Raw genomic sequence first — 25,498 nt, 5'->3', positions numbered from 1 at the left:
TATAGAATTTAACTGATTAAAGGAGAAAATATAAAAATGCTGCAAATGAAGCAGACGAAAGGCATTACAAACGTCTAAAAATAAGGTAGAAAAAAGTGAAAAATTGCTAAGCACGAATAGATAGACAACAAATATAAGGATATAGGAGCATATTTCACTAGGGGAAGGTAGATATCGCCTACAGGAAAATAAAAGAGGCATTTGGAGAGAGAGGAGGAGAAGCTGTATACATATCAAGAAGTCTGATGGAAAACCAACGTTAAGCACAGGAGGGAAAGCTGAAAGGCGAAAGGAGTATCTAGAAGATCTATGCATCGGAGATCAACTTGAAGGTATGAGATTTTCACTCTGCAGCGGAGTGTGCGCTGATATGAAACTTCCTGGCAGATTAAAACTGTGTGCCGGACCGAGACTCGAACTCAGAACCGAGTTCGAGTCTCAGTCCGGCACACAGTTTTAATCTGCCAGGAAGTTTCAACTTCAAGGTAATATTATAGAAATGAAAAAGGACTTAGATTAGATAAGTTGGGAGATATGATATTGCCAGAGGAATTTAACAGAGGACTGTAAGATTTAAGTCGAAACAAGGCCCTGGGAGTAGATGACATTCCATCAGAACTACTGATAGCCCTGAGAGAGGCTGTGTGCAGACCTCGTCCTTCAAGAATAATAAAATAATTTCATTTCCAAAGAAAGCATATGCCTTTGTACATAACTATTAGTTTAACAAGTCATGGTAGCAAAGCAATAACATGAATTCGGCACAGAAGAATGGAAAAACTGATAGAAGTTGACACCGAGGATGATGGTTTTGAATTCTGGAGAAATGAAAGAACACGTAAAGCCTACTGATCCTACGACTCATCTTAGGAGGTAGGTTAAAGAAAGACAAAGCTACGTTTATAGGATTTGTAGACGTAGAGAAAGCTTTTGCCACTGTTGACTGGAACACTCTCTTTCAAATTCCGACTGTAGCGCGGGTGAAAGGCTGCTTACAATTTCTACAGAAATTCGCCAGTTTCCGATACTCGGAACACAAGAAACATATTACGATAACTCTGTTATTTAATGAGAGAAGTAATGATATTTGTGGCTTTTCAGAGTCTGTTCGTTTATGAAACTGGTCAGTAAAGCTAGTAAGTTGCATTTCGTACAATGTAAAATACATTGGATAGCGCGGTTTAATTCTGATATTGCCCTGCCTGCAACATATCTCAGGCAATCGGAAGACGATACATTCACATGTGCTTGCAAAATTATATCATTCTACACCACGTAGTTCAGGAGATATGATGTCATAAACATTGCGCTGCATTAAAATGAAACAGTTGGGCGAAATTCATTGCATACACAGATGAGACATGTCTACAAATATGTGTACAAATACGTGTGAAGTACCTTAAACGTGCTAAATATATCTGATGCCTGCACAAGCAGGCAAAGTCAGGAGTAAAAAGCTCATCCTAAACCCCTGGAATTATTTAAGCCATATATGGTACCCATAGCAGTTACAATCTGGAAATAAATACTGTGGAGACAAAAGCCATCACTCTCCTACTGTGGTAAGCCTGTTAACGTGGAGAGGGGAGCGGGGAGGAGGAGATGGAGAGACAGCAAGGTAGAAGGAGGAGATGGGTACAGATATGGAGGATGAGGAGATGGACATAGGGGAGAATGGGATATGGACAGAGAGAGGAGAGAGAAGATGGGTGAAGAAAGGAAAGAGAAGATGGACAGAAACAGGGAGAGGAAGATAAGAAAGAGAGAGAGGAGAGGAGGAAATTAACAGGCAGAGGTGAAGGAGTAAATGGACGCTGAAAAGGAGGTTGAGGACATGGATAGAGAGAGGGTGAGCAGGAGATGGACAGAGAAGGGGAAGGTGATAGACAGGGAGAGGGGGAGAATTAGTCGGATAGAGTGAGGAGGAGGAGGAGGTGAGGAGGTGGGCAGAGAGAGGAGCAAGGAAGAGATGGACAAAGAGAGGGTTGGTTGGAGATGGAGTTAGAAGGGAGGAGGATGGGATGGGCAGAAGAAGAAGGAGCAGATCGACGCACGGGAGGAGTAAATTGACAGTGAGAGGGGGTAAGGAGAAAACGGACAGAGAGTGGGAGTGGAGGAGAGGGCAGAGTGGAGGTGATGGAGGAGATGACAGTGACTGGGTGGAGGAGCAAATGGATTAATAAAACATTTGTAATAAATACATACCTGGGCAATGCCATATGCTCAGTTATCTCTCTAAAAATGCATGAGAATACGTCATAGTCCTAAAACCAGGAAATACACACCTGGAAATTGAAATAAGAACACCGTGAATTCATTGTCCCAGGAAGGGGAAACTTTATTGACACATTCGTGGGGTCAGATACATCACATGATCACACTGACAGAACCACAGGCACATAGACACAGGCAACAGAGCATGCACAATGTCGGCACTAGTACAGTGTATATCCACCTTTCGCAGCAATGCAGGCTGCTATTCTCCCATGGAGACGATCGTAGAGATGCTGGATGTAGTCCTGTGGAACGGCTTGCCATGCCATTTCCACCTGGCGCCTCATTTGGACCAGCGTTCGTGCTGGACGTGCAGACCGCGTGAGACGACGCTTCATCCAGTCCCAACATGCTCAATGGGGGACAGATCCGGAGATCATGCTGGCCAGGGTAGTTGACTTACACCTTCTAGAGCACGTTGGGTGGCACGGGATACATGCGGACGTGCATTGTCCTGTTGGAACAGCAAGTTCCCTTGCCGGTCTAGGAATGGTAGAACGATGGGTTCGATGACGGTTTGGATGTACCGTGCACTATTCAGTGTCCCCTCGACGATCACCAGTGGTGTACGGCCAGTGTAGGAGATCGCTCCCCACACCATGATGCCGGGTGTTGGCCCTGTGTGCCTCGGTCGTATGCAGTCCTGATTGTGGCGCTCACCTGCACGGCGCCAAACACGCATACGACCATCATTGGCACCAAGGCACAAGCGACTCTCATCGCTGAAGACGACACGTCTCCATTCGTCCCTCCATTCACGCCTGTCGCGACACCACTGGAGGCGGGGTGCACGATGTTGGGGCGTGAGCGGAAGACGGCCTAACGGTGTGCGGGACCGTAGCCCAGCTACATGGAGACGGTTGCGAATGGACCTCGCCGATACCCCAGGAGCAACAGTGTCCCTAATTTGCTGGGAAGTGGCGGTGCGGTCCCCTACGGCACTGCGTAGGATCCTACGGTCTTGACGTGCATCCGTGCGTCGCTGCGGTCCGGTCCCAGGTCGACGGGCACGTGCACCTTCCGCCGACCACTGGCGACAACATCGATGTACTGTGGAGACCTCACGCCCCACGTGTTGAGCAATTCGGCGGTACGCCCACCCGGCCTCCCGCATGCCCACTATACGCCCTCGCTCAAAGTCCGTCAACTGCACATACGGTTCACGTCCACGCTGTCGCGGCATGCTAACAGTGTTAAAGACTGCGATGGAGCTCCGTATGCCACGGCAAACTGGCTGACACTGACGGCGGCGGTGCACAAATGCTGCGCAGCTAGCGCCATTCGACGGCCAACACCGCGGTTCCTGGTGTGTCCGCTGTGCCGTGCGTGTGATCATTGCTTGTACAGCCCTCTCGCAGTGTCCGGAGCAAGTATGGTGGTTCTGACACACCGGTGTCAATGTGTTCTTTTTTCCATTTCCAGGAGTGTAGATACTAAGAGCTGGGCAATGCTGTTTACTCAGCTATTGCTCTAAAATTGTCTTAGAATACGTCACAGTCCTAAAATCAGGAAATAGATACTAAAAGCTGTAAGCCATTATCACTATTGTGTGATTTAAATAAAATGCTTGAAAAAAATCTTGCTGAATTCCTTACACCCTGCTAGGGTCCAGCATTTATTCCCAAGAAGCAGATATCAAATCAGGAAAGAAATACACTTTTCAGCTTCTTTATGTAATCCAGCAAAGGATATCTTCTACATAAAACATTACAAATTCTACGCTTCATCGAGCTAACTGTTTGCTATGACGCGGGTTATCTGTTCATCTGCTCCTCCTAAAGAAAATGTCCATCTTGTAGGAATCGTCTTTTTTTGCAGCCAATGTTTTCCGACTGGGTGAGCTGCAGTAGAATCAGTCGCATTACACGTTTCGAAAGGGTGTATCTAATGTTTCTAGTTTCGTGATTACTGAGATTTTAAATGCGAGATAGTTCAGTGAAAACTTCGATAAATTGGTGGCTTTTTTTCCTATAAAACATCGACGAGTCCATGCTACTCTGAAGTTACAGTTTCGGTATTCACCAGCACACAGAGTCACCCAGAATAGTCAGCTTACTAAACAGATGATCTGTGGCAGAATGCTCACTCACATCTTTCACAGCGCGATCCCTTGAAAGGTTCAGTTTTCGGCCCCAACTAACAGAATACACCACGCAGATTTTAGTTCACTCAGAATTCATTGTTTTCTCATAAAAACCAAAATTCGTTCGTTTTAACTCACTCTTTCGCAATTACTTCGCAGCATTCCTAGTTTACATTTAATTACACTTATTCAGAGCCCATAATACTCGTACACACACACTAACAACATAGTGCCTGAGCTCTGGATTGTCTTTAGACTTCACGCAGCAATTCTTCTAGACTACAAAAACACGTGAATGTATTGTCTTCCGATTGCCTGAGATATGTTGCAGGCAGGGTAATATCAGAATTAAACTGCGTTATGCCATGTATTTTACATTGTACGAAACGCAACGTAATAGCTTTACTGACAAATTTCATAAACGAACAAATTCAGAAAAGAAACAAATATCATTATTTCTCTCTTTAAATAATTGAGTTATCGTAAAATGTTTCTTGTGTCCCGAGTATCGGAAACTGGCGAATTTCTGTAGAAATTGTAAGCAGCCTTTCGCCCCCTGTATTTTACCCCCGCTACCTTCAGAATTTGAAAGAGAGTGTTCCAGTCAACAGTGGCAAAAGCTTTCTCTACGTCTACAAATACTATAAACGTAGCTTTGCATTTCTTTATCCTACCTTCTAAGATAAGTCGTAGGATCAGTACGCTTTACGTGTTCCTTCATTTCTCCAGAATTCAAGATCATCATCCTCGGGGTCAACTTCTACCAGTTTTTCCATTCTTCTGTACTGAATCCGTGTTACTGCTTTGCAACCGTGACTTGTTAAACTAATAGTAATGTACAAAGACTTATGCTTTCTTTGGAAATGAAATTATTACATTATTCTTGAAGGCATATGTGAATACTGTGTGCAAAATATGTCGTGAATATAGTTAGTAGTAAAGGAGCAACAAATTAAAACGTCACGCGACAATTTTATTGCATGAAAGCGAAAAATAGTTAACCTGAACTATTTCCCTTTCATCACCGGCCGTTGTGGCCGAGCGGTTCTAGGTGCTTCAGTCCGGAACCGTGCTGCTGCTACGGTCGCAGGCTCGAATCCTGCCTCCGGCGTGGATGTGTGTGGTGTCCTTAGGTTAGTTAGGTTTAAGTAGTTCTAAGTCTAGGGGACTGATGACCTCAGATGTTAAGTCCCATAGTGCTCAGAGCCATTTGAACCATTTCCCTTTCATCACTTTGTGGGGATCGTCTGCTAGAAAATGTTTCGTAAAGCTCTGAAACCATGTGTAATCTTCGTTTCAAGTCTCTAAGTGCTCTCATTCATCTTCATCCATGTCCTGTTGTTAGGTATGCGGTTCTTACCCCCCACCCCGAGCGATTCTTTCTGTACAATGTGTAATATGTACGACAATCTTTGGAGAAGATGTGGAAAACACCATACACATATACACTCCTGGAAATTGAAATAAGAACACCGTGAATTATTTGTCCCAGGAAGGGGAAACTTTATTGACACATTCCTGGGGTCAGATACATCACATGATCACACTAACAGAACCACAGGCACATAGACAAAGGCAACAGAGCATGCACAATGTCGGCACTAGTACAGTGTATATCCACCTTTCGCAGCAATGCACGCTGCTATTCTCCCATGGAGACGATCGTAGAGATGCTGGATGTAGTCCTGTGGAACGGCTTGCCATGCCATTTCCACCTGGCGCCTCAGTTGGACCAGCGTTCGTGCTGGACGTGCAGACCGCGTGAGACGACGCTTCATCCAGTCCCAAACATGCTCAATGGGGGACAGATCCGGAGATCTTGCTGGCCAGGGTAGTTGAGTTACACCTTGTAGAGCACGTTGGGTGGCACGGGATACATGCGGACGTGCATTGTCCTGTTGCAACAGCAAGTTCCCTTGCCGGTCTAGGAATGGTAGAACGATGGGTTCGATGACGGTTTGGATGTACGTGCACTATTCAGTGTCCCCTCGACGATCACCAGTGGTGTACGGCCAGTGTAGGAGATCGCTCCCCACACCATAATGCCGGGTGTTGGCCCTGTGTGCCTCGGGCGTATGCAGTCCTGATTGTAGTGCTCACCTGCACGGCGCCAAACACGCATACGACCATCATTGGCACCAAGGCACAAGCGACTCTCATCGCTGAAGACGACACGTCTCCATTCGTCCCTCCATTCACGCCTGTCGCGACACCACTGGAGGCGGGCTGCACGAAGTTGGGGCGTGAGCGGAAGACGGCCTAACGGTGTGCGGGACCGTAGCCCAGCTTCATGGAGACGGTTGCGAATGGTCCTCGCCGATACCCCAGGAGCAACAGTGTCCCTAATTTGCTGGGAAGTGGCGGTGCGGTCCCCTACGGCACTGCGTAGGATCCTTCGGTCTTGGCGTGCATCCGTGCGTCGCTGCGGTCCGGTCCCAGGTCGACGGGCACGTGCACCTTCCGCCGACCACTGGCGACAACATCGATGTACTGTGGAGACCTCACGCCCCACGTGTTGAGCAATTCGGCGGTACGTCCACCCGGCCTCCCGCATGCCCACTATACGCCCTCGCTCAAAGTCCGTCAACTGCACATACGGTTCACGTCCACGCTGTCGCGGCATGCTAACAGTGTTAAAGACTGCGATGGAGCTCCGTATGCCACGGCAAACTGGCTGACACTGACGGCGGCGGTGCACAAATGCTGCGCAGCTAGCTCCATTCGACGGCCAACACCGCGGTTCCTGGTGTGTCCGCTGTGCCGTGCGTGTGATCATTGCTTGTACAGCCCTCTCGCAGTGTCCGGAGCAAGTATGGTGGGTCTGACACACCGGTGTCAATGTGTTCTATTTTCCATTTCCAGGAGTATATATATATGTATATATATATATATATATATATATATATATATATATATATATATATATATATATATATATATATATACGTACATCCAGTTCTAAAATATTTATAGGTTGAAGGATCAGAAACGTATTATCTGCGGCGCTCTACATCTACAACCACATCTATATTCCGCAAGCCACCTTAGAGTGTGTGGCGGAGGATATTTTTAGTCCCAGTGTATTTTCCGCCATTTTCTGTTCCGTTCAAGTTTGGCGAGTAAGATAATAATTATTGGTAAAGTTCCGTACGACAACTAATACCTCTGATTCCCTCGTCGTGGTCATTTCGTGAGATGAATATGGTTTTAAAAGATGTGTTTCCCGATTCTTCTCTTTTCGAAATTTGAACAGAAAATCTCCGTAACGCTCTCCCAGCGAGTAAACGATTCCGTGACGAAATACTCCGCTCTTCGTTGGATATTCTGTATCTCGTTAGAATGAATCCTACTTATCAAAGGTCCCACACTTATGCGCAACAGTCGAGAATCTATCGAACGAGCAGTTTTCTGCGATTCTATCTTGGTTGAATTACATTTTCTTAAGGTTTTTGAATGATTATCAGCCTGGTGTCTGCTTTTCCTATTGTTGGTTTTGTTTGGATATTCCACTCTATATCGCTCCGGACAGTCTTTGGTATTTTGCTGTAGTTAGTGTCTCCAGAGATTTATCATCAGTAATCGAACAGTAATAAATCTCTTGCACTATTTATACGCGATGCGAATGCATTTATTTTAGTTCAGGGTCAACGGCCAGTCCCTCCTAGAGTCGACGATCCTTTGCAGCTCCTGCAGCATATCACTACAGTCTTCTGGCGCTGCAACCTCCCTGTAGGGAGCAGCATCATCCTTTACATCTTTATATAAACTGTAAATAGTAGCAGCCCTGTAACTCTCACTTGAGTAACTCCCAAAAGTATCTTTACCTTCACTGATTTTCTACCGTTAAGAACAACGTGTTAAGTTCTATCTGCAAGTTCGATGTACAATCATAAATTTGATCCGCTTCTCCGTAAGCTTGAATTATTTTCACTAAGTGACAGTGTGGAACTGTATCGAATGCCTTCCGGAAATCAAGGAACACAGCATTAATCTGACAGAACGTCAGTTTGCAGAATCCATGTTGATTTTTGTAGAGGCGATTTTCGTTCTGCAAAGATGCCATTGTGCGTGAGCATAAAACATGTTCCAAATCTCAACAACAGATTGACGTCAACAATATAGGGCTAACAATTTTTCTCCTCTCCTCCTTTCTTGGAAACGGGAATGACCTAATGTCTTTCCATTTGCTAGGAGCCCTGCGTTCGTCCACTGACCTTCGATAAACTACTGTTAAAAGCGGATCACGTACTTCTACACAGTCTTTGTAGAATCTTATAGTTATCTAACTCGATCCAGTAGCTTTTCCATAGTGGAGCTGTTTTAATTGATTTTCATTTCGGCTATCATTACCTCAATATTGCCATTCGGGCATTCGAATGATGATTGAAAAGAGGAATTGGGTTACGGTCATCCGCGGTGAAACAGTTACGGGAGAACGACTTCAGTGTTTCAGCCTTCTACCTGCCATTTTTTATTTTCGTAGCAGCACCCTCACTGAGCGATTAAATAGATGATTTCGATTCATTTATTGACTTAGTATAAGACCAAAGTCTCTTAGTATTTTTAGTTATATCGTTTGGTATAGGTTTACTTCGAAATCCATTGAGTGCTTATCACATTATTTTGCTCACATTGATTTTGAGTTTATTTAGATTCTGTTTGTCTACCAAGCTTGGACTTCGAATTAATCGAAGATGAAGCTCTCTTTGCTTTCGCAGCAGCTTTCTGACACAGCTATTGAACCAAGCTGAGTCTTTTTCATCCCTGTCAACCTTGCTCGGCACGTACTTGCATTTTGGGTGTTACCCATTTGTGCTCCACATTTTCGTCGTCAGAACTGGATATTTGATGTTGACTTCTTAGATACTCTGTAATTTATCTCCTGCTACCCCTTCTAACCAAATATACATTCCTGGAAATGGAAAAAAGAACACATTGACACCGGTGTGTCAGACCCACCATACTTGCTCCGGACACTGCGAGAGGGCTGTACAAGCAATGATCACACGCACGGCACAGCGGACACACCAGGAACCGCGGTGTTGGCCATCGAATGGCGCTAGCTGCGCAGCATTTGTGCACCGCCGCCGTCAGTGTCAGCCAGTTTGCCGTGGCATACGGAGCTCCATCGCAGTCTTTAACACTGGTAGCATGCCGCGACAGCGTGGACGTGAACCGTATGTGCAGTTGACGGACTTTGAGCGAGGGCGCATAGTGGGCATGCGGGAGGCCGGGTGGACGTACCGCCGAATTGCTCAACACGTGGGGCGTGAGGTCTCCACAGTACATCGATGTTGTCGCCAGTGGTCGGCGGAAGGTGCACGTGCCCGTCGACCTGGGACCGGACCGCAGCGACGCACGGATGCACGCCAAGACCGAAGGATCCTACGCAGTGCCGTAGGGGACCGCACCGCCACTTCCCAGCAAATTAGGGACACTGTTGCTCCTGGGGTATCGGCGAGGACCATTCGCAACCGTCTCCATGAAGCTGGGCTACGGTCCCGCACACCGTTAGGCCGTCTTCCGCTCACGCCCCAACATCGTGCAGCCCGCCTCCAGTGGCGTCGCGACAGGCGTGAATGGAGGGACGAATGGAGACGTGTCGTCTTCAGCGATGAGAGTCGCTTGTGCCTTGGTGCCAATGATGGTCGTATGCGTGTTTGGCGCCGTGCAGGTGAGCGCCACAATCAGGACTGCATACGACCGAGGCACACAGGGCCAACACCCGGCATCATGGTGTGGGGAGCGATCTCCTACACTGGCCGTACACCACTGTTGATCGTCGAGGGGACACTGAATAGTGCACGGTACATCCAAACCGTCATCGAACCCATCGTTCTACCATTCCTAGACCGGCAAGGGAACTTGCTGTTCCAACAGGACAATGCACGTCCGCATGTATCCCGTGCCACCCAACGTGCTCTAGAAGGTGTAAGTCAACTACCCTGGCCAGCAAGATCTCCGGATCTGTCCCCCATTGAGCATGTTTGGGACTGGATGAAGCGTCGTCTCCACGCGGTCTGCACGTCCAGCACGAACGCTGGTCCAACTGAGGCGCCAGGTGGAAATGGCATGGCAAGCCGTTCCACAGGACTACATCCAGCATCTCTACGATCGTCTCCATGGGAGAATAGCAGCCTGCATTGCTTCGAAAGGTGGATATACACTGTACTAGTGCCGACATTGTGCATGCTCTGTTGCCTGTGTCTATGTGCCTGTGGTTCTGTCAGTGTGATCATGTGATGTATCTGACCCCAGGAATGTGTCAATAAAGTTTCCCCTTCCTGGGACAATGAATTCACGGTGTTCTTATTTCAATTTCCAGGAGTGTATTTTCCTGCCTTTCACAACACTCATTGCGATGTCGATAGTCATTGATGTCATAGTAGCCTTATGATCACAGACTCCCTCTTCGGCATCAAACGATTCGAAAAGTGCGGTTTAGTTACTAGGAGGTCTAAGACATTAGCCTCAAGCGTTGCTGAAGTAAATTTCAGAGGAAATATTTAGAACAATCTCACACGACTCATTATCCCTGGCACAAGCTGCAGATTCATTACTCTCCCATTTTATAGACGGCAAGTTGAAGTCATGTCCTATTACAATAACATTATCAGGAATTTTACTCGTCTCATACTGATGAAACACAAAGCACTTCATTGGATGTCGTCCTATAAGCTTCCACTATATTTAAAGTGATTAATCGTTGCACTTTATTAATTTTGGTGCTGTGGTATTGTCGTTCTAGTGCTTCAATACACCGACGAGCTGTACGGTAATATAGGTAATACCGCTCCTTAGCAAATAGTTTGTAGCACTTCAGTCCGCAGACCACAGTTGAGTCTAATTGATCTTCAGAGAGTGTTGATTAAAGCTGTACATCTGTCTCCTGTGTGTTGAATATGTTCGTTGATTGTAAACTCACCAAAATGAGTTCCAAGTATTTTAGATGATCCATCTCTTCAAGTTTTTTACTCTTAAGAAAAATTCTAGTTTTGAGTGATGCACGTCGACTTTTCCTTTTGATGGTCGTAGCTTTTGCTTTCTATTCGTTCTAATTGAGTTTGTTGTTTTTGATCCAAGTTAGAAATTGTTCCTTATCTTCATTGTAAATTTTACTAGTTTCAAGAGCACTTTCTCCTTTAGTTGGTAGAAGCTGATTGTCCTCAAAAACCGTAATGAGAGAGTAAGCTAATTAACTAGTTATATAATACTTTCCATATACCTGGATTGCAACATGACCCTTGTGGACGTCTTTTGCTCGCTGTTATCTCGTCTCGAAAGTTGTTGAGAGTTAACGTCCAGATTCTGAGGCTAAAGAAGCTGTGTGACATGTTTTATTGATTTAATGGACATTCAGATTCACATTTTTAAAATCCTAAGCCACGAATCTTCGTCGAAGGCTCCTTGTATCGGGTGGTTTTCAACAGACGGTGTTTCAATGCAGGTGGCGCTGCAATGCGGGCTGTATACATTGCAGGAAGCTGTAATATCGTAGGTATGTTGATAAATGGGTGCGCCTGAGGAGTATGCTGAAAAAATTATAATTCCACTTCTTCTCACCAGTTGAAAATCTGGCACTGTAAGCGGTCAGAATGTGAAATGTTCCCATTTTCACAATAGTGTGCTGTTTGTCGCTAGGCGATGCGTGTTGATTTGATTTGTGAAGTAACTTTAATATAAAGCGTTAAGAAGGTGGAAACTTTCCGTACGAAACGCAATGCTATAGAGAAGAAAGATCGTTCGCTGCTTTTAAAGTTGTTTTATCACACTGCCGCTATGGCAACACTGGATTGCGAATATCTCCGACTGATACAGCTGTAAGAGGCCCCCTGACAGTAAATGGCTTAAAGACTGTGATCTAGCAATCTGGTAGCGCAGCAGGGAGAAGAAGACGGCCGCTCGCATGGCAGATGTTGATGAGGTAGTTATGGCTATAGCCGACCATGCAGCATATGCCTCAAATTCTGCACACACTGCTCGACGTGTGTCACGGGAAGTGTCTCCTCATAATCAACAGTTCAGATGATACTGCCGCTCATTTTACACTGGTATCCTTACAAGACTCGGAATGCGTACCAAATGAAGCACCAAGATAGGCTACAACGCCGTGATATTGCCCTTCGTTATTTGGCAAGCAAGGAAATGGATGGCATGTGGCGAGGAAATATTCATTGGATGGAATAGGCACATTTTACTCTGCATTGTGCCATGACTGCACAAAACAGTCGCATGTAGACTTCTGCTCTGCCAGATGCTGTGCGGAAACTTAACTACACTCAGCTTATGTGGCTGTGTGGTGTGCTTTCAAAAGTTAGTCCATCCTCAGTTTTTCATTGAGAGATGACTCCTCGCTGTCCAGTTACGTGTACAGTGACATCTGCACTTTATAACGATCTCCTTGTGCAACACGTGATTCAAGTTTTATAAGAAAGCAGCTGTGTCCGTACCACTATTTTCAGGCCACATGGAGCAACACTATGCATAGCATGCAAAGTGAAAGATTTGCTTTGAGAATCATTCGTAACGACCGCAACAGTTCTAAGCAATTTCAAGAGGTGTGGATTTTCAAATCCCTCGGCTTAAATCCATGTACCTTCTGGTTGTGGGGATATTTGAATCATCGTGTCTATCACGACTCATCCAGACTGTTCCTGATCTGAAGGGTTATATACGGTGAGATACCGCTGTAATTACTCTGGACATGCTGCGAGCAACTGTCGACCGTGCTGAGTTACGGATGCTGCATGTTACAGAGTACGAAGACCATAATGAACACATGTTGTAATTTTTGACCACCTCCTAATAAACGTGCCAGGACCACCATCATTATGTGTTTGATCGTTCCTCTTCTCTTCCTGTACCCACACAACATGCAGATTGTCCATAGAGACATATTTTCACCTGGTGGTAGAAAGTTTATTATTTTTTCAGCATACAACGTTTAATGAACATGACTACAAGGTTTGAGCGTCCTGCAGTGTATGCATCCCGCACCGCAGCAATCAGGATACCGCCAGTTTAACTATAACCACGAGGTACATCTATACTCATCATGATCACATTTTTCTTGCGGGACTGCTAATGACAAACCTTTTGACTGTCATTAACGCGTCAATCGTGCCTTTTTGTAGTGCGAAACCAGTTAGATTTTTATGTAGAAGATCACTAGAGTAGATGAAATTTATTATTAGATTTGTTAAAAGTTCCGCCATAATCTTCGTTTTTGTAGATAAAAGACATCGTGCACAACTTGGTGATTCCTATGCTGCATTCTCTTCCATAGTTTTGGAAAGCATCCAGTTTGAAGGCAACGATGGTAGGCTATTGCTACATATTGCAGCAACGTGTTGAATACTGTAAGTAGAATTATACTACGAATGCCATTTTCTCTTGGTGTGTTTATAGAGTCCCTTTGTTCCACTATTTCACAAATTTCCTAATGTGCTTAAACCCTTAACTTCTCTGTCTTTCCATCTGACGTGTTAAAGCGCTATCTTGTTTCTGAGATTCATTACCTTCGACCTTTTTATCCACTGGTATGAAATAGTCCAACATGTAGTTCAATATATCCTCTAAAATTAATGTAATCATACTACCTCGGTTTTGTAGCGTCATAATGAAACAACCCTTCCCTACTTATCCTCATGCTAAACGATAAACTGCATTCCATGAACAGCCGCTAGACGCGCAACTACAATATTCCTTTCATGACTGTAGCTTTTATTTACGAATTGTCTATGCATTTTCTTTCTTCTGTTTAAGATACACTTCTCTACGATGACGTCGTGATGTCATTCTTCATTGATACAGTCGCCTGCAGCATTACTTTTTGTACTCTGGGTTGTTAATTCGGCTGTCCACCAAGGGACTGAACACTTGATTGGAAAATATATGTAAACACAACAAGAAATATACGCTTGAACATAAATACAGATTCTAGCCGAACCTGCAGGTTTCGCTGTTGAATTTGACCAGGAACGGCTCCTGTGTTATGTTCTCAGTATGTTGCAAGTGTCAGCCGTTGTCATAACACTCTTCTGTGTAGTTGTGAGTGCATTATGTAGAAGTGGATTCCAGCGTGGACAAATAGTTCGTGTCCGTGTGGTTGGTGCTTTCGTAACCAAGATAGACGAAGTGTTTGGCCTTTCAACAGATACCAAATCGAAGATTCATACTGCTTACGAGGAAATCTGAGGAACATCGTCTCACAATGTGAACGAGAAGTGTGTGTTGAGTGATTGCAACGGGCGGTCATTGAAGAGGCCTGAGACGAAAAATAAGAGGACGGTAGATGCAAAAGTCACTGCAGAACTTGCTGTCGCACTCGCGAACCCATTCAGCAGCAAACCAGAACGAAGGGCCCACCAATGCAGGAAACGACAGAGTGGGCCGGAATTTCAAGACCTCTCGCTAGCGGTGCAAATGCAATTGACTGAAAAAGTAGTGAAAAGTCATAAAAACTCAACTATGGAGCAATGGAAAAATGACATTTGATCGGATGAGTCTTGTTTTATCCAACGTCTGACCGATTTTACCTCCCAAGAGTGAACCATGGTGGGGTCCGTTAATGATTTGGGCAGCCATATCATCGTATTCCATGGGACCGATGGTTTCTCCTCTAGGTCGCATTATTACCAAAGATCATGTAAGCATTCCGGCTGACAATGACCGAGCTGTGGTGCAAAGTATGTTTCTCAATGGCGATAGAGCCCTTGTTCACACAGCTTGAATCGTCCAGCACTAATTCTGTGAGTGCGAGGATGAATTGTCGGGTCTTCCTTGGCCAACAATCTTAATATCATTGAGCCTTTCTTGTCTACTTTAGAGAGAATGGTGCATGTTCGCTGTCCACCTCTATCGTCGTTGCCTAAACTTGCTACGCTTTTTGTGAACAGATGGTACGATATTACGTTGAAAACTATACAGGATCTGTATTTATTTATTCCAAGACCTTTAGGAGATGTTTTTAATGTCAATGGTTTTTCTACAAAATATTAGGCATGGAATTACGTTGGGTTTGGTGTTTCCATATTTTTGTCCTCCACCTGTCTTTTATTTAAATAAATTCACGTTCAATCTAGTATTTAACTCCATAGTAACAAGTATGGAACCATAACAACGTTACACTAACGTCAAACAGAATTTATTGGGTTGGGGTGCGCAGAATTCATTATAAACCTCCATCACGATGTACTTTGATGAGCAATAAAATTAGAAATATCACATTAATAAAGTTTCATGGCCTTGCTAATGCTCTGACACCCTGCGGAATGGGTTCCATTGGAAATGTGCTGCATAAGAGAGCACGATACACGACCACTGAGCAGCCGCCAACGACCGCAGAGGCTGCCCCAAGAACAACTGTAAATCTTCTGAACAAACTGAGGTTGTGATCTCGAGAAACGGTCAAGTACGAGTACCCTCATATCCCTGCAGTATGCGCTTCTTTAATATTAGCTAGAGAGCGACGGGTGGCTTTGAAAATTACAGGTCGTCCCCAGTACTTTGGTGCTGAAGAAACTGGGCACACATAACGTGACAGCACTTGCGGGATGCTGTCCATCGTGCAGTGCTTTATGCAGTAAAATGCATCAAGTGGCTCTTGTGTTTTCCGATGTATGGCTCAATCCCTACATAACAACACATTCAGCATCCCTTTTCTGTGTGTCGAGAAATCATAAGTAACGAAAGGTGTTCCATAAAAACACTGGCTTGGTATTCATAGCATGAAGATCGTTTAGATCGCACGAACAATGAATTTATTCACATGCCACTGTAATCACCACTAACTGTCCTAAAATGTACCATCCCTAAACACTAAAGAACGTCACATGAGGAGGCCATTTGTTTACACAACTTTCTTCCTCTTTAGAATGTTGCATAACATAACTTTCTCCTTATTAAAAATCGGAAATGTAGCCTTTGGTATACTATGGAGAACTGACGTTGGTTGCCCGCACGTGTCGGACTTAAATGACAACATTTTGGCCTCGTGATGACTGGGTGTTGTGTGATGTCCTTAGGTTAGTTAGGTTTAAGTAGTTCTAAGTTCTAGGAGACTGATGACCATAGATGTTAAGTCCCACAGTGCTCAGAGCCGTTTGAACCATTTTGACAACATTTTGAGCAGAGCACATGCTGTGCAGATGCGAAGGGACTATGCACCCTCTCTCCGATTGGCTACGATGACTTCGTTCTTCCAAACATTCTCTATTTACACACAGTAAATACTTCACCGCTATAAAGACAAGTTAATACAGTCGTTCTTGTAAAACACAACTAGCTCTTTATACTCACGAAGTAATGAGTGATATCGACAGGGGATTTCAAATTGATTCCATATTTTTAGATTTCCAGGAGGCTTTCGACACCGTTCCTCACAATTGCCTTCTAACCAAATTATCGAGTGTCGCGTCAGTTGTGCGGCTGAATTCGTGATTTCCTGTGAGAAAGATCACAGTTCGTAGTAACAGATGCAAAGTCATGGAGTAAAACAGAAGTACTATCCGGCGTTCCCCAAAGAAGTGTTGTAGACTCTCTTTTGTTCCTGATCTACACTCATGCTCATAAATTAAGGATAATTGCAGAATGTGGTGCCACACAACATGGCACTACACAAAACTGGCGCTAATAGCTTAGGCACATAGGGAACACACACGACACAGATCTGTAAGTCCACGGTATTGGTGAGAAGTTGAGAAAACCGTCCCGAAATACACGTGCTTCAAAACGCCACTGTTTCCTGCGCTTGTACCCCGTTATCAATATGGGATATGAGCACCATGCACACGTACATAGGCCGCACAATGCGTTGGCATACTCTGGATCAGATGGTCGAGCAGCTGATGTGGTATAGCCTCCCATTCTTGCATCATTGCCTTTCGGAGCTCCTGAAATGTGCTAGGGGTTTGAAGACATGCAGCGATACGTCGACCGAGAGCATCCCAGACGAGCTCGATGAGGTTTTGGTCCGGAAAACAGGCAGGCCACTCCATTCGCCCGATATCTTCTGTTTCAAGCTACTCTTCCACAATGGCAGCTCGGTGGGGCTGTGCGATATCATTCATCAGAAGGAAGGTGGTACCCAATGTACCCCTGAAAAGGCTGACATACTGGTGCAAAATGACCTCCCGATGCACCTGACCTGTTGCAGTTCCTCTCTCAAAGACATGCGGGGGTGTACATGCACCATATCATCAAACCATGACCTCCATACAGGTCCCTTTCTAGAAAACATTGATATCTGGTTCCTGGTTCACGCCAGATGAAAACCCGGTGAGAATCACTGTTCAGACTATACCTGGACTCGTCTGTAACGTAACCTGCTACCACTGTTCCAACGACCATGTACTGTGTTCTTGACACCAGCCTTTACGGGCTCTCGTGTGACCAGGGGCAGTGTAATGTACCTTGCAGGTCCCCAGCCGAATAAACCATGTCTGCTCAGTCGTCTGTAGACTGTGTGTCTGGAGACAACTGTTCCAGTGGCTGCAGTAAGGCCCCGAGCAAGGCTACCTGCAGTACTCCGTGGCCGTCTGCGGGTACTGATCGTGAGATATCGGTCTTCTTATGGTGTTATACACTATGGACGTCCCGTACTGTAACGCCTGGACATGTTTCCTGTCTGCTGGAATCGTGGCCATAATCGTGTGATCACACTTGGTGGCACACGGAGGCCCAGTGCTACGACCTGCTGTGTTTGACCAGCTTCCAGTCGCCTTAGTATTCTACTCCTCATAACGTCATCAATATGTGTCCTTTGAGCCATTTTCAACACACAGTCACCATTAGCACGTCTGGAAACGTCTGCACACTTACTCACTGCACCGCACTGTGACATGAACCAACATACCTTAGCGTATGTGAACTGCTGCCAGCACCACCGTGCGACGACCGCAGGTCAAATGCACCGCATGGTTATATCCCGAGGTGATTTAAACCCGCACACCGCCCACCAGAGCGTTGTTTCACCATGTATCAGCATTACCCTTAATTTATGAGTATTAGTGTATATTAACGACGTTGGAAACAATCTGAGTAGCCCTCTTATATTGTTTGCAGATGATGCTGACATTTACCGTCTTGTAAAGTAATCGGATGACCAAAACCAATTGCAAAATAATTAGATAAGATATCTGTATGGTCGGAAAAGTGGCAATTGATCCTGAATAAAGAAAAGTGCAAACGTATTCACTTGAGTACTAAAAGAAATCCGCTAAATTTCGATTACGCGATAAGTCACACAAATGTGGGTAGAGCAAAACCAAAAACTGTGATTCATTGGCAGAACAATTAGAAGGTGCTACAGGTCTATTAAAGAGTCTGCTTACACCATGCTTGTCCGCCCTATTCTGGAGTACTACTGTGCGGTGAGAGATCCGCATCAGGTGGGACTGACGGATGACGTCGAATAAGTACAAAGAAGGGCAACTGGTTTTGTATTATCAAGAAGGGGAGATAGTGCCACAGACATGATACGTGTATCGGAGTGGCAATCATTAAGACAAAGGCGTTTTTCGTTGCGGCAGACTCTTCTCACGAAATTACAATCACCATCTTTCTCCACCGACTGTGAAAAGTGATCATCACGATAAAATAAGAAAAATCAAGGCTCGGACAGAAAAATTTAAGTGCTCTACTTTTCCGCGTGCCGTTCGAGAGTGGAACGGTAGAGAGACAAATTGAAGGTGGTTCACTGAACCCTCTGCCGGGCACTTTATTGTGAACAGCAGAGTAATCACGTACACGTACATGTAGACGTATTGGCGTAAATGGGCAAGATGAAATACTTCTAGCACGTAATATAGCACAATAAAAATTTCTGCTTTTGTGTATTTTCCCCAAGCGCAAATTTTGAAGATGCCTCCAAAAGACGAAACGCGTCAATAAAGCTTCTGCTGTCATTGCAACTGTTTTTTCGTACTGCCAGGTTGGGAGATTTATGCTTCGCTCCCATTTCACCACAGATCTCGGAATTCAGTTCTTTTTTTTTAGATGACTGAAACAGGAGACGTACCCAGCCCGATGCTGCGGACATCGAAGTCGTGCGGGTGCTGGCGGCGCACCATGACGAACTCGACGACGCCGGCCGCGTTCACGGGGTCCGCAACGTAGGCGGCGGTGGCGGCGTGCGGCGGGCTGTAGCGCAGCGCGAGCCCCGGCAGCAGGTCGGCCATGTCCCAGGAGAGCGCGCGCCGCCCCAGCACGGCGGCCGACGCGTCCAGCAGCGCCTGCGCGCCGCCCGCCCCCGCGTCCTCCAGCAGGGTGCGCGCCGCGCCGCCCCCGCCGCCCCCGGACAGCGTGACGCCCTCCACCAGCTGCACGCGCTCCTCCGCCTCCGCGGCCGACAGCGCGGCCAGCGCGCCGCGTCCGACGCACGGAAGTATTCCCCTCACTCCGGCAGCGGCTGGCCACCCGCCCTCTGGCGGACACACGAGTTTCAAGTCCAGTACTAATGTTACAGTGCCTCTCTTAGTTCGAATTACGTTGCAATATTCCTTCGCAAATGCATCCATCTCTGATGGAACATTGCAACGCAATTCGTAATAACACAGGACTGCAATATCGTAATCAAGTAAAATGTCTCTTCTACACAGGAATGTACAGGGTGTTTCAAAAATGACCGGTATATTTTAAACGGCAATAAAAACTAAACGAGCAGTGATAGAAATACACCGTTTGTTGCAATATGCTTGGGACAACAGTACATTTTCAGGCAGACAAACTTTCGAAATTACAGTAGTTACAATTTTCAACAACAGATGGCGCTGCCGTCTGGGAAACTCTATAGTACGATATTTTCCACATATCCACCATGCGCAGCAATAATATGGCGTAGTCTCTGAATGAAGTTACCCGAAACCTTTGACAACGTGTCGGGCGGAATGGCTTCACATGCAGATGAGATGTACTGCTTCAGCTGTTCAATTGCTTCTGGATTCTGGCGGTACACCTGGTCTTTCAAGTGTCCCCACAGAAAGAAGTCACAGGGGTTCATGTCTGGCGAATAGGGAGGCCAATCCACGCCGCCTCCTGTATGTTTCGGATAGCCCAAAGCAATCACACGATCATCGAAATATTCATTCAGGAAATTAAAGACGTCGGCCGTGCGATGTGGCCGGGCACCATCTTGCATAAACCACGAGGTGTTCGCAGTGTCGTCTAAGGCAGTTTGTACCGCCACAAATTCCCGAAGAATGTCCAGATAGCGTGATGCAGTAATCGTTTCGGATCTGAAAAATGTGCCAATGATTCCTTTGGAAGAAATGGCGGCCCAGACCAGTACTTTTTGAGGATGCAGGGACGATGGGACTGCAACATGGGGCTTTTCGGTTCCCCATATGCGCCAGTTCTGTTTATTGACGAAGCCGTCCAGGTAAAAATAAGCTTCGTCAGTAAACCAAATGCTGCCCACATGCATATCGCCGTCATCAATCCTGTGCACTATATCGTTAGCGAATGTCTCTCGTGCAGCAATGGTAGCGGCGCTGAGGGGTTGCCGCCTTTGAATTTTGTACGGATAGAGGTGTAAACTCTGGCGCACGAGACGATACGTGGACGTTGGCGTCATTTGGACCGCAGCTGCAACACGGCGAACGGAAACCCGAGGCCGCTGTTGGATCACCTGCTGCACTAGCTGCGCGTTGCCCTCTGTGGTTGCCGTACGCGGTCGCCCTATCTTTCCAGCACGTTCATCCGTCACGTTCCCAGTCCGTTGAAATTTTTCAAACAGATCCTTTATTGTATCGCTTTTCGGTCCTTTGGTTACATTAAACCTCCGTTGAAAACTTCGTCTTGTTGCAACAACACTGTGTTCCAGGCGGTGGAATTCCAACACCAGAAAAATCCTCTGTTCTAAGGAATAAACCATGTTGTCTACAGCACAACTGCACGTTGTGAACAGCACACGCTTACAGCAGAAAGACGACGTACAGAATGGCGCACCCACAGACTGCGTTGTCTTCTATATCTTTCACATCACTTGCAGCGCCATCTATTGTTGAAAATTGTAACTACTGTAATTTCGAAAGTTTGTCCACCTGAAAATGTACTGTTCTCCCAAGCATATTGCAACAAACGGTGTATTTCTATCGCTGCTCGTTTAGTTTTTATTGCCGTTTCAAATATACCGGTCATTTTTGAAACACCCTGTACATAATGAACGTTCGAATACAGGTTGTAGACACATGGTTGACGACGTATAGAACTTCGGGTCTGGCCGTGAGTCGTGCTAGGATACTCAGAAAGTAAATCGACCTTTCGCAATAAGCGAGAAATGCGGATTCGAGTCCGGTCCGGTACAGATTTTCATCCGCGCCATTCCATTATACAGCTGATGGTTCTCCATATCAGCGACTGCAAATACATTTCAGATACCAATATTCTCGCCTATAGTCGAGTCGCCGTGAGAAGGTCCCTGACAGCTCGCAGCGCTGTTGCCAGCTTTCAACTATCTACAGAGTCGTGTCAATACTGTTGCGTAGCCATAGAGATGTCAATAAAATCGCGTTACATTGTTAGTTGAGGCAGACATGCGAATCTTCCACGTTCAGCCCATTGCTACTGTCAGGGATCAACTTATGCCAACTGAACAAGAAATAGCCGGGTCAGTTCTAATGGCCGATTCCACACCTGGATTACAAATGATCACACAGGCAATTGTTCAAAACAACTAATCACATTCGCAAACAAACCAATGTAGCACATACTAAAACTACAGTCATATTTAACGTGAATAATTACTTAGCCATGAATCTCACACCACAACAATGAGAAACACGGAAAAACAAATGTCAGTAATACCACAGCCACATTTTTCACCAGATATCGCTCCATGCGACTTTTCTCTATTTCCGAGAGTCAAAATGGCGGTCAACGGATAGCATTCCCAAACAACAGAAGATATCCAAAAACCTATGACAAGGGTCTTGGAGGTAGTAACAGAAGATGAGTTCCAGAAATGTTACCATGAATGGCAGAAGTGCTGAAAAAGGTGTGGGCAATCAAAAGGGAACTACTTTGAAGGAGACAACACTAAACTTGACTAAATCGGTAAGCAACATTTTTTTTCACATCAGTCTCATTACTTTATTGTCGCACCTATATCAAATTCTAATTACCGATTCCAACAATTCCATAGTTCATTATTTAAATCGTTTTTCAGGCAGGTGTGTACACTGAAATATAATTGGATTCTGCATTTGTAATTGCTCTCTAACTACTGCAAAAATGTAACAACTATTGAAATAGGTAACTACAATTATCCCGGGTAGATGAATTCGTAATCGTATAGGTGAATGACTTAATCAGTCAAGGCCGACGAGTGGAATAGAGTACTAGAATTTGTCTGAATACTCTAATGGATCACAAGTATTGCGTTACCAGTAGAGAAGCAGTTACAGCAGAATGTGTCGGAACGGAGAACCCTGTGACTTGGGATGTGTACTGCTCACTGGATGTCCTTCAGTAATTCATTCATCGAATACGTTTCAGTCTTAGGCGTGTCCAAGTCGACCGTTGGTGATGTGACTCTGAAGCGGAAATGCGAACGAAGAACGACAGCTGACCCTAGACCAGTCAGACCTCATGTACTGACGGAGAAGATCCGCCGAGCCTTGCAGAGGGTGGTGTAAGAAATCGTATGAAGTCGGCGGAAGGAATCAGTTGTGAGTTCCAAAGTGCTACCTGCTGTCCAGGACAAAGACTGTGTGTTGAGAATTAAAAATAATAGGGTACAATTGTGAAGCTGTTCGGCATAAGTTACTTGTTTCTGTAATAATTTCTAAGTGACGCTTGAGTGTATGATTCGAAACGAGTAATTGGGAGTGATCAGTATCGCTACACCCTAAAGAGTTTGGCTTTGACAAATGACTTCCGAACAGTACTTGCCGTTATGTGTAGTGCAAGCAATGAAGTAGAAAGCAGGTGACGTTCGGTATGGCTGTATCTTTCGTGTTTAGGATATACTCCTCTTATTGTGCTTAAGAGAACTTTAAATGTGGAAGGATACGAACATACTGTAGAGCACTGTGTACTGCGTGTAGCAGGGGAACGGTATGGAGACAACGGTTGTTCTTATCACCATTACAATGTACCTTGTCCCATAGCAGCATGATTGCGGCCATGGTTAGCGGACAACATCATGCCTAAAATGGACTTGCCTGCCGAGAGTGTGGTGTCACCGCCAGACACCACACTTGCTAGGTGGTAGCCTTTAAATCGGCCGCGGTCCGCTAGTATACGTCGGACCCGCGTGTCGCCACTGTCAGTGATTGCAGACCGAGCGCCGCCACACGGCAGGTCTAGAGAGACGTCCTAGCACTCGCGCCAGTTGTACAGCCGACGTTGGGAGCAATGGTTCACTGACAAATTACGCTCTCATTTGCCGAGACGATAGTTAGCATAGCCTTCAGCTACGTCATTTGCTACGACCTAGCAAGGCGCCATTCACATTTGGTATTTATCTTGTGATGCCTGTACCGTCAGACCGATGTTCACCAATTATGGATTAAAGTTAAGTATTACATCAACTACGTACTTTATTTGCTACTATAAATTCCCTTAACTGTTCCAGACCTCACGCCAGTCTGCGTGAGCTTAACGCGTGCCTTTCGGCATCCTCGCATAGTGACTTGGCTGTCTTGCCAAGTCACAACAGAGAGTTCCGACCTGAAGGCAAAGGCGTGAATTAGGACGTCGACTTCGCTCTAGACACTCGCGTTCAACAACACATGCTGCCTGGTGTCAACTCCTGTAGAAGAATGGAATGCCGCTCATCCACAGACATTAAGGCACGTTATGGAAAGTGTCTCCAGCGAAGCCGTCATGAAGGCCAAGTGTGGACAAACTCGATATTTATATTTACTAATAAATGTGGGGATACTTTTGATCAGACAGTGTACTTATAAAGGGCAGGGCGACAGGAGAGTATTATAATTTGTTGGATTACGCTCACTAAATGATTGCCAGGAACAAGCCTATAATCATATAAGGAGCAGGCGACGCGGCTACCGAGTTCACGTACGTAAGAGACCACCATATTGGTGCACTGTCTACCAACCGACGTGTATCTCAGATGTTTCAGCCAGTTACGAGTGGGGTGGGGGGGGGGAGAGAGAGTTTGATGCAAGCCGCCTGCCTGTTGTGCCACAGCGGCATTCTCCGCAGTTTGTGTGAAAAATAGGTGAAAATAACATACACATATCAAAAAAACCTTTGCATCAAACGGTTTAAATGGCTCTAACCACAATGGGACTTAAGAGCTGAGGTCATCAGTCCCCTAAATGGTTCAAATGCCTCTGAGAACTTTGGGACTTAACTTCTGAGGTCATCAGTTCCCTAGAAATTAGAACTACTTAAACCTAACTAACCTAATGACATCACCCATATCCATGCCCGAGGCAGGATTCGAATCTGCGACCGTAGCGGCAGCGCGGTTCCGGACTGAAGCGCCTCGAACCACTCGGCAACAACAGCCGACAATTATGCATCACCCCGGTTCCCAGAACTCCTAAAGACAGACGTCGACTGTGGATATTGTATCACAGACACAGTCCCTTTGACTGTTCAGAGAGGTCACTAAATCCGCCCAAAGATGTAAACAATCATACACGAGCAGCGCCTATTACACGGAGGAGGTCCGACAGCCGATCAGTTTCAGTCATTCCATCCGGAAGAAGGTTCACTGCTCGTGTTGTCTTTAGTTGAACCATGCCTAGATGGTCAATACCGAGGTTCCATCGCGTCCGCATTGTTACTTTGTGCCTGGAAGGGCTCTCAATAAGGAAAATGTCCAGGCGTCTCGGAGTGAACCAAAGCGATGATGCTCGCGCATGGAGGAGATACAGAGAGACAGGAATTGTGGATGACATGCCTCGCTCAGGCCGCCCAAGGGCTACTACTGCAGTGGATAACCTCTACGTACGGACTATGGCTCGGAGGAACCCTGACAGCAATGCTACTATGATGGATAGCCTAATGTTTTTTGTGCAGCCACAGGACGTCGCGTTACGACTCAAACTGTACGCAATAGGCTGCATGATGAGCATCTTCACTCCCGACGTTCATGGCGAGGTCCATCTGTGCAACCACGACACCATGCAACGCGGTATAGATGGGCCCAACAAAATGCCGAACAGA

At 45.8% G+C, this 25,498-nt stretch overlaps 1 non-coding gene across 1 annotated transcript; it reads left to right on the top strand.

The window, feature by feature from the left end:
- Positions 1-377: 377 nt before the first annotated feature.
- LOC126178706 (small nucleolar RNA snR44) lies at positions 378-503 on the top strand. The gene has a single exon (XR_007536578.1). It is a non-coding gene; the product is annotated as a small nucleolar RNA snR44 (small nucleolar RNA).
- Positions 504-25,498: the final 24,995 nt, after the last annotated feature.

The sequence above is a fragment of the Schistocerca cancellata genome, chromosome 3, assembly GCF_023864275.1.
Source record: "Schistocerca cancellata isolate TAMUIC-IGC-003103 chromosome 3, iqSchCanc2.1, whole genome shotgun sequence".
NCBI classification, from domain to species: domain Eukaryota; kingdom Metazoa; phylum Arthropoda; class Insecta; order Orthoptera; family Acrididae; genus Schistocerca; species Schistocerca cancellata.
Note: the sequence above shows the minus strand (reverse complement) of the source record. Positions and strands in the feature narration are given on the sequence as shown.